Source organism: Erpetoichthys calabaricus, chromosome 15, assembly GCF_900747795.2.
Source record: "Erpetoichthys calabaricus chromosome 15, fErpCal1.3, whole genome shotgun sequence".
In the NCBI taxonomy this organism is placed as follows: Eukaryota; Metazoa; Chordata; class Cladistia; order Polypteriformes; family Polypteridae; genus Erpetoichthys; species Erpetoichthys calabaricus.
This window is the reverse complement of record NC_041408.2, coordinates 43,092,743-43,101,726: the sequence shown is the minus strand read 5'-3', so window position 1 is coordinate 43,101,726 and position 8,984 is coordinate 43,092,743. Positions and strand designations below refer to the sequence as shown.

Genomic DNA, 8,984 nt, shown 5'->3' with positions numbered 1-8,984 from the left:
CACGTCCCTGCCACTTTGCACAGGAGAGATCCTTTTTGAAAATAAAATGGCACTGATTAAGAGACTGACTGGGTCATCATACAAGATCAGCATATTGTTACTGACCAGTCACTTTTGCTTTAAAAATGTCGTTTAACAACAAAGCAATACAAACCTTGTAAAATTCCTGAGTTGGCAATGTCTCCACTGAACTACATGTAGGTAGGTGAAGAGAGTCTGCCAACTAGTGAAAAACTAAACATACAAAAGTGTTTTTGCATTTATTTTATATTTATTAATTTATCTTTTTATAGTTTATATTCACAGCTCAAAGTACCAGAACCAGTAGTGGAATTATGTTTTAAAATATTTGTCCCCTTTCTTTCAATTTTTCTCTCTATTTCTCAAAAGAGATAGTTGAAATATAATTTTCTTTTTGTTCTTAACATCAGCCATATCATACATATTGCATACCAGAGATTTTCCTGCCTTGTATCCAAAGCTGTTGGGTCCCAGGCTCCTGTGATCCTGCTCTGGATAAACAGGTTTAGATAATATATATATTGTTCTTAATCTCAGATACTGTCTCTGTCATTTTGTGCCTGTCCACACTCCTATTAATTACTCTTGCTCTGCTCATTAAGGGTTTACTGCTCTTATGTGTGGGCTATTGAAGTCTCACTGCCCCTAACCTTCACAATATATGCTTGTTGTCTTTGTTTCCCTTAGTAGAGCCAGGTGGGGTCTGCATACTGATTCAAGCCTAAGAGTCCTATTCTTTCTAAGCCCCCATGATTTTCATGATCACATCTGTCAGAATCGATTTTCTAATTCTGATATCTTTTCAGGCCTGCAGGTGGCAAAATTCTCTCTATAAATTGTATGTGCCTGAGACTGAATCAGAGATCAGTATGGGTGGTAGAAAATAACAAAGCCCAATATGGTAGATTTTTGAATGCAGTATTGAAGGCATTCATTATAAGCACATTGTCTTGGAGCAAGATATGTTGTAGACATTTTGAGTAAAAAAACCCTCAAACCTTAAAATTCACCTAAATTTCATTACAAATTGGCCCATTCTGGGCAATAAAAGAAAAAGATAAAAAAGTGCCAACATCCCGTTCATATTTGTTCAGCACAAATAACATAGAAAATATTTTAAAAATTAAAAAAATTGTATAAAATTGTTCATATTCAGCACTTGGTTCTGATTATGCTTGTTTTTATCAGACAAAAATAAAACCAGATACTAAACCATGTAGTGTAGTAAGCTTCCACTAACATTAAACTCATATTCAAACACATTAAGTGTACAATCCTGTGTGATTGTGACACAAATTAAACTCCGCAGGAGCTCAATACCATACTTACTAAAATTAAAACTGAAACTAATAGATATAAAAAAAAAATAGAAATGTCTTTGTGACATAAAAACTAATTTAAACTAACAATACACGATAAAGGAAAACTAAACACTAAACTGAATTTCCAAGTAAGGTCAAAAAAAATATAGAAATAAAAATTAACATAAAAAGACAAATCTATAATAACCTTGATCCAGACAGTGTGTAGAAGCAATTTGGAAAGCTAATAGAATGGTAGCTTATACCTCACAATGTGTGGAGTACAAGTCAAGGGAGGTGATAAGTATGTTATATAACACCCTAGTGAGACCTCTTCCTCATCTTGTACATATAGACAGTGAGGGTAGCTTTCCTAGTCATCATCACTGCTGCTGACAGAAGTTCTCGTTGCATGTTGTCTTTTGTGGAGGGAGGATCTCTTATCACATTTTTTTCACCGTACTGAGAAGGCTTGTTTTTTTTCCAATCTCAGAAAGCAATGTAAAAAAATGATCACACCAATATTTCTCCATTTGCTGTTAAAAGGTTCAACATGTCACATCATGAATTGCGTGGAATCTTTCTCCAGATATGGAATAACACTTAGCATGCACTTGCAAGTCACATCATTGGCTATTCACAATTTGATGTCAAACATTTTGGGTTTGTTTGCCATGTACTGGATAAGAGGGCACCATCATTTACTCAGGAATATTTGTTAATTAATTGTTGTGTTCTGCCCAGGCGTATAACATGCATATATATAAATAATATATATATATAATAAAATGAATATCTGCACAAAAGCACACCATGTTTTAGATAGAGAGGTGAATTTTCTACTCTGCAGACACTCCTGTCCTGTTCTCTTTTTTTGTCAAAATGAAGAAATTTCATTATTGGTCAATGCTGATTCCACTGAATGGTTTCATTATAAATGGCAATCCTTAACTTTTCTGACCATCAGCTCTGAGCATCCATGCTTTTTCCACCATATAGATAGATAGATAGATAGATAGATAGATAGATAGATAGATAGATAGATAGATAGATAGATAGATAGATAGATAGATAGATAGATAGATAGATAGATAGATAGATAGATAGATACTTTATTAATCCCGATGGGAAATTCACATTCTTCAGCAGCAGCATACTGATACAATAAATAATATTAAATTAAAGAATGATAATAATACAGGTGAAAAAAACAGACAATAACTATGTATAATGTTAAATATTAACGTTTACCCCCCCCTGGTGGAATTAAAGAGTCGCATAGTTTGGGGGAGGAACGATCTCCTCAATCTGTCTGTGGAGCAGGACAGTGACAGCAGTCTGTCGCTGAAGCTGCTCTTCTGTCTGGAGATGACATTATTTAGTGGATGCAGTGGATTCTCCATAATTGATAGGAGATAGGAGATACCCCTAGCACTTAGCAAATAACCCTAAATAACATCAGTTCATCTAATGGCGGTCAATTCCCCAATTGTATCTGTCAATTGAGGTTCAACCATGGTGCAGTCCTGGATGTGTCTCAGCATTTTCATGTTGGACTAGGCGAAAAAATTGTCAAGGTGACTGGTTATTCTTTCTTTTGCAGAAATTGTTGACCCTGGTTTATTAGTGAAAACATTGTATTTTTGGGTCACCTTCCAGCAGTTGTGCCAAATGCTAGCTTCATCCACTCTGTGCCATTACACGCCTTGTCCTTTATCCCTGAGGAAACCAATGCTGGCTCATTGGTGTCGACTCAAATCTTTTTGCTAGCTGGAGCCTGGAATGTCTCTGCACAGGACTCTGGCTCACCTCCCAGACTCCTTCTTTGGTGCACTATTCAGTGCATTCAGGCCTGTGAAAAAGGCAGATCTGGCTGTTTGTGTGTATTTTTGAGGCCTGCACTCCTTTTTGTAATATTAAAATGGCAGGACTACAACAATCTCTTTTGTAATTTTGGCTTTTTGACTTATGGTAACTTGTTTTTTTGAACTTGAATTTTTAGTTTAGTTTTGGCTCTGACCCTGGTATTTTTGTCTTCATGTGTTTCACAGACCTCTGCTTGTTATTTTGACTACATTTTAATCTGCTTCTTTTATTCGTCATACTCCTTGTCTTTTTACTCTCTTTTCACCTTGTCAACAGGTTTTCTTGTAAGGTGTCACATTACATCTACAGCAAGAAACTCTCATGCTATCAAAACAGAAAACTAGCAAGTCTATTCTTCTATGCGATTGAAGTTTAGTTAACAGGTGACTTTAAATCAGCCCCAAATGAGTCATGTGCCAAATGCTACATGAAATGCTTTGATCCAGATGGATCCCTGAAGCAGGTATAGCATGTAATAAATGAAATTACTTTGTAAAATATGCTTAGTTGCCAATAAAAATCAATGGCTTCAGTTGAATCTGTTACAGTATGGCTTATGTGGAGATTAGTAAAGCATAGGCTCACTGTTATAAATGATAGGCTTACACATATTCAGTGTCACATAAGCTGGCTAAAATAGTTAAAAACACCACAACCATTGCAAGCACTTTTAGGTTCTACCAAATGCTACTAAAAGTGGAACAGATTCCATGCAAAAATGTATTTTCATTGTGCGTATTCAATTAAGTATGCAGACTTCTTGCCTTGTTTTCAAGAAAAATGTGTTCCAGCTTTACCAAATTTTTAAGTGGCTATCACTACAGCATTAAGTCTTAAAGTTATGACGGGTGAAGCCCTTTGTTGCATCTCTCCACACTCAGAAGAATACACATGAGGCAAATCATCTTTATTGAACACAATAAACCAGTGGATTACAGAAAAGGGAGAATTCAAAGTATACATAAACAGAGAACAAAATAACTAAGCTGCTGTTCCCTTTGTGCCTAACTAAATGGGTTTGCACCTTCTCTATCTAGTGAAGAGACTGGCCCGCTTGCCCAAGTCACTACACCATGCACTTCCCTTACCTTTTGTCTCCTTCTGTGTCATTGTCTTTCCCTCCCTCTCTCTCTTTCTTTCTCATTCTCTTGGTCTAGATCTTGGCTTTTCTGCCTCCAGTCAGTTGACTGTTTGATTACTCTCTTCTCAACTGAAAAAAAAAATTGGATCAGAAAACCTTATGTATGCCAGGTTCCATACCAAGTTCCTTTATAAATATTAAATCAATGTAAAACTATGTGCATATGTGCATGCTTTTGGTGTCACCTCCCAACAGTAACCATGTATGGCTTGGAAAACAGCCTTTTTGAATATTCATGACCTAATCACCATATAAAATTGTGGCATCTTTATTTTCAAACCACGAGAAAATACAGTCCAAATGTCAATGAATGTGAACTCGAGGTATTACAGACATTTGGTGCAGTGTAAGGAGTGGATGTCCGGCATCCTCACTCCCATTCCTTACTAAAATAAGTTTCGAATAAAGGGTATTTGTTCCTCAATTTTTATAGTCAAAGTTAATGTAAATATGTTAATCAACAAAGTGGGTGCATGATGAAGCTGTGGGAGTCCTGCTGTCTTATAGTAATTAGTCTAATGAGTCTGGGCGTCATATCTCTGTGCTTAGTGCAGTTTGCGCATGGAATTCGTACATGGGTCCCTGTGGGTCTGTCACAATTTACTCCTACATTTCAAAGAAATGGTGGGGAGATGAGTTGGTGACACTAAATTTTTCCTTGATGTGTGTTTGTGTGCACGTGCACACCCTGTGATGAGCTGCTGTCCTGTCTGGGGATTGTTCCTGCCCTGTACCCAATACTAGCTGAAGTAAGGCTGTAGGCCTCTATGTATCTATTCACCCTGTGCTACACTAGAGCCCTGTCCAGGAATGATTTCTTTCTGCACCTAATGCTTGCTAGAATTGGCTTCAATTGTCCCCTGTCGTGGATAGGCAAGTTTAGAGAATGGATAGATCAATGAATACTATAATATGTCCTGCACAAAGCAACTCTCACTTGCGTCTCACCAGTCCTTAAAAAAGATAGAGAAATAATCTGTACAATATCAATTACAAGTTAGTTCACTTTTTAAGATTTAGCATGAGAGATGTTATTTCAACTTGAAGATGTTGTTTACATCTCTGCCATTTGGAAAAATGCCGGTCCCAAGCCCGGATAAAGGAGGAGGGTTGGGCGCTGGGCTAGCAACTCGGTTCCGTACAAAAAAGCTATTGCTACGGAAACAGCAAGCAGAAACCAAAGAAATCAAGAATCTCAGCCGGGACGTTCCGATTCTGCATGGATGACGACGATGGAGAAAAGCTGGCAGGCTGTCCAGAGTCCGATGAGAAGAGGAATCGTTTCAGCATCATCAACGACAAAACTCGCAACGTGGAATGTTCAGACGTTGTACCAATGCGGCAAATTGGGACAACTGCTTCGCGAGTTCAACAACTATGGTCTGGACATTTTGGGCATAAGCAAGATGCGATGGACAGGAAGTGGACGATTGGCCAGTGAGGGGAAGACCATCCTATACTCCGGCCATATTGAGCAGCATGCGGCTGGCGTTGGGCTCGTCCTGAACCAGCTGGCTGAACAAGCCTTGCTGGGATGGAAGCCAGTCAATGAACGAATCATCACCGCTCGGTTCCAATCGCGCCACTCGAAGGCAACCATGGTCCAAGTATATGCACCAATCGAGGATGCGAGCGACGAGAAGAAGTACGCTTTCTACGAACAACTGCATGACATACTGAATGGCATTCCGAAGCACGACGTCCTTATTCTGATGGGAGACCTCAACGCCCAGATCAGCAATGATCGGCGAGGATGGGAACATGCGGTCGGTCCGCATGGATCGGCGGTGGACACCAATGACAACGGAGATCGCCTGTTGTCCCTTTACAGCTTCCTCGATATCACCGTCGGGAACACGTATTTTGCCCATAAGACCATTCACAAGAAGACTTGGTGCTCACCTGACGGAAACAACAGCAACGAAATCGATTATATCTGCATCGGGAAAAGGTGGATATCATCACTCCGGGACGTGAGGGTCTATTGTGGCGCCGATATTGGATCGGACCACCATCTCTTATTGGCTGAGGTTCGGCTTAAACTGAAGAAGACACCGGCACAGAAACCCACCCGACCGTTCGCCATTGTGAAGTTCAAAGATCAAACTTCTAGCGACCTCTTCCAATTGGAATTGAGGAACCGATTCCAGTTGCTGCAAGACGATGTAGGCACCGACATCGAGGGCCAATGGACGCAGATTAGGGATGTCATAATTGAAAGTGCCGAGGATGTCATCGGACGCAGACGAGGGACGCAATGTGAACGCTAGATCCGGGACCACACATGGACGTTGATCGATGAGAGAAGACAGGCGAAGCACCACCGTGACCAAGCGAAGACCGCCAGTGAGAAAGAAGCGACCACCGTCAGATATCAAGATTTCGATCGTCAAGTCCAGTGGGCCTGTCGAGCAGACAAGAAAGCGTGGATGGAGAAGGAGAGCACCAAAGCCCAGGAGGCCGCCGACAGAAATGACGCAAAGACACTCTACCGCATTGTACGAGAATTGTCTGGCGCCAAGAGCAACACCAATGTGCCTATTAAGAGCAAGAACGGCGATATCCTCCTCAGCAAGGAGATCAGAATGCCCGTTGGATAGAGCATTTCCGCGAGACCCTCAACCAGCCAGCTCCGGACTCAACCCACGATTTCGATACAATTGTTCCTTCCAAGCCTCTGGAGGTGAGTGTGGACGGAATCACAACGGAGGAAGTCAAGAAGGCGATTTGAAGTCTTAAGAACAATAAGGCGTCGGGGTTAGATAGGATCTCAGCAGAAATACTGAAGCATGGTGGAGACGAGACGATCCGATGATTGACCCGACTGCTAGATAGAGTCTGGCAGGAAGAACGGGTCCTGGTGGACTGGAAACGAGGCGCTATTGTCAAGCTGCCAAAAAAAGGGGCCCTCTCTGACTGTAACAACTGGAGAGGAATCACGTTACTATCGGTGCCTGGAAAAGGGCTTGGCATCATTCTGCTAAACCGACTCCGTCGCGCTATAGACCAAATGCTGCAAGAAGAACAAGCAGGGTTCAGGCAAGAACGATCGTGTAGTGAGCAGATATTTTCGCTCAGGAACATTATCGAGCAATGCGGCGAATTCCAAAAACCGCTCCTGATAAATTTCATCGACTTCAAAAAAGCCTTTGACAGTATCCACCGTAAATTGTTGTGGTGCATAGCCGCACTCTATGGCATACCCCAGCGCTTCATCTCCATCTTCAAGCATCTGTATCAAGGCTCAAGCTGTTGTGTGAAGACCGAAGAGGGCCACATGGATTTCTTAGATATCGAGACGTGCGTCCGCCAAGGTTGCATCCTATCGCCTTTTCTCTTCCTCCTTGTGATTGACTTTGTCACCAAAGGCGCGATGGACAACGTGGGTTTTGGTATCAGCTGGAAAGACCAAAGTCGCCTCACCAACCTGGATTTTGCGGACGATGTAGTGCTACTAGCCTCGACCAAACCCTCCCTTTAACGAATGACCATCTCACTCAGTGGAGAAGCTTCGAAGGTGGGTCTTCACATCAGCACTGAAAAGTCGAAGATCATGACCATCAACCGAAGGACCAGCGCAGGAATCAAGATCGAGAATAAGCTGGCAGATGTGGTTGACCAGTTTACATACCTCGTGGCCAAGGACGGCGGCACTGACGTGGACGTCAGCTACAGAATTGGCAAGGCATCAGCAGTCTTCCAACGCCTCCGCCAAATTTGGGCATCAGCATCAAGATACGCCTCAACACCATTGTTATTCCGACGGCCATCTATGCTAGCGAGACGTGGAAACATATGAAGCGGGTCGCCGGAAAGCTGAACACATTCCAACAACACTGCCTGAGAAAAATTCTTCGAATCTCCTATCGCGACCGCATCACAAACGATGAAGTTCTAAGAAGAGCAAACACTCGCTGACTGGAAGCGATTGTTGCTGAGCGCCAAATGCGCCTTGCAGGGCATGTTCTCCGCTTACCAGAAAATCGGCACCCAAAGATCGCGATGTACTGGGTTCCCCCGGAGGAAAAAAGGAATGCTGGATGACCAAAGATCACCTGGAGAAGAACCCTGCATGAAGACCTCAAGAACATCGACGTCAGCTGGCAAAATATGAATGCTATCGCTGAGGATCGACCTCGTTGGTACACGCTTGTTGCCCGATGTGCGGAAATGCACAGGAGGAACTAAGTCTAAGTAAGTAAGATGTTGTTTACAGTATTCTCCTCTCCATCTGTATCTTTGATGAAGCAAGTAAGTAAAACACAATGTTTTCTGACATCTAAAAAGCGTTAAGAGTATTTGTGTCCTTTTTCATGATGATTTGACTTATAAGCCAATTTATATGTCCTAGAGCCATCCTCTTGGAATCGTGCACTGAATTGGAGCATATTTTACAGAGACCAACACACAAAAATCATGTGTTCCCTGTTCCATTACCAGGCTATATCCATTTTCTACTGGATTCAGAAAATGGATGAACGGATAGATGGATGAACATGAGAATATGACTGACATCTCAATGAAATACACAATGGTGATTTTCTGTTCACTTCATTATCCTGCTGCCTAAATTACTAAAATACCAACATTCTGTGTTGGACTGTGTCTGTGTAGGACTTATGGATGGTTGAAACTTTCTGTAACTTGAAGACAAT

At 41.5% G+C, this 8,984-nt stretch overlaps 1 pseudogene; it reads left to right on the top strand.

Annotated features, from left to right (window-relative positions):
- The first annotated feature begins 5,561 nt into the window (after positions 1 to 5,561).
- Positions 5,562 to 6,929, top strand: LOC114665721 (craniofacial development protein 2-like; annotated as a pseudogene).
- The last annotated feature ends 2,055 nt before the right edge of the window (positions 6,930 to 8,984 follow it).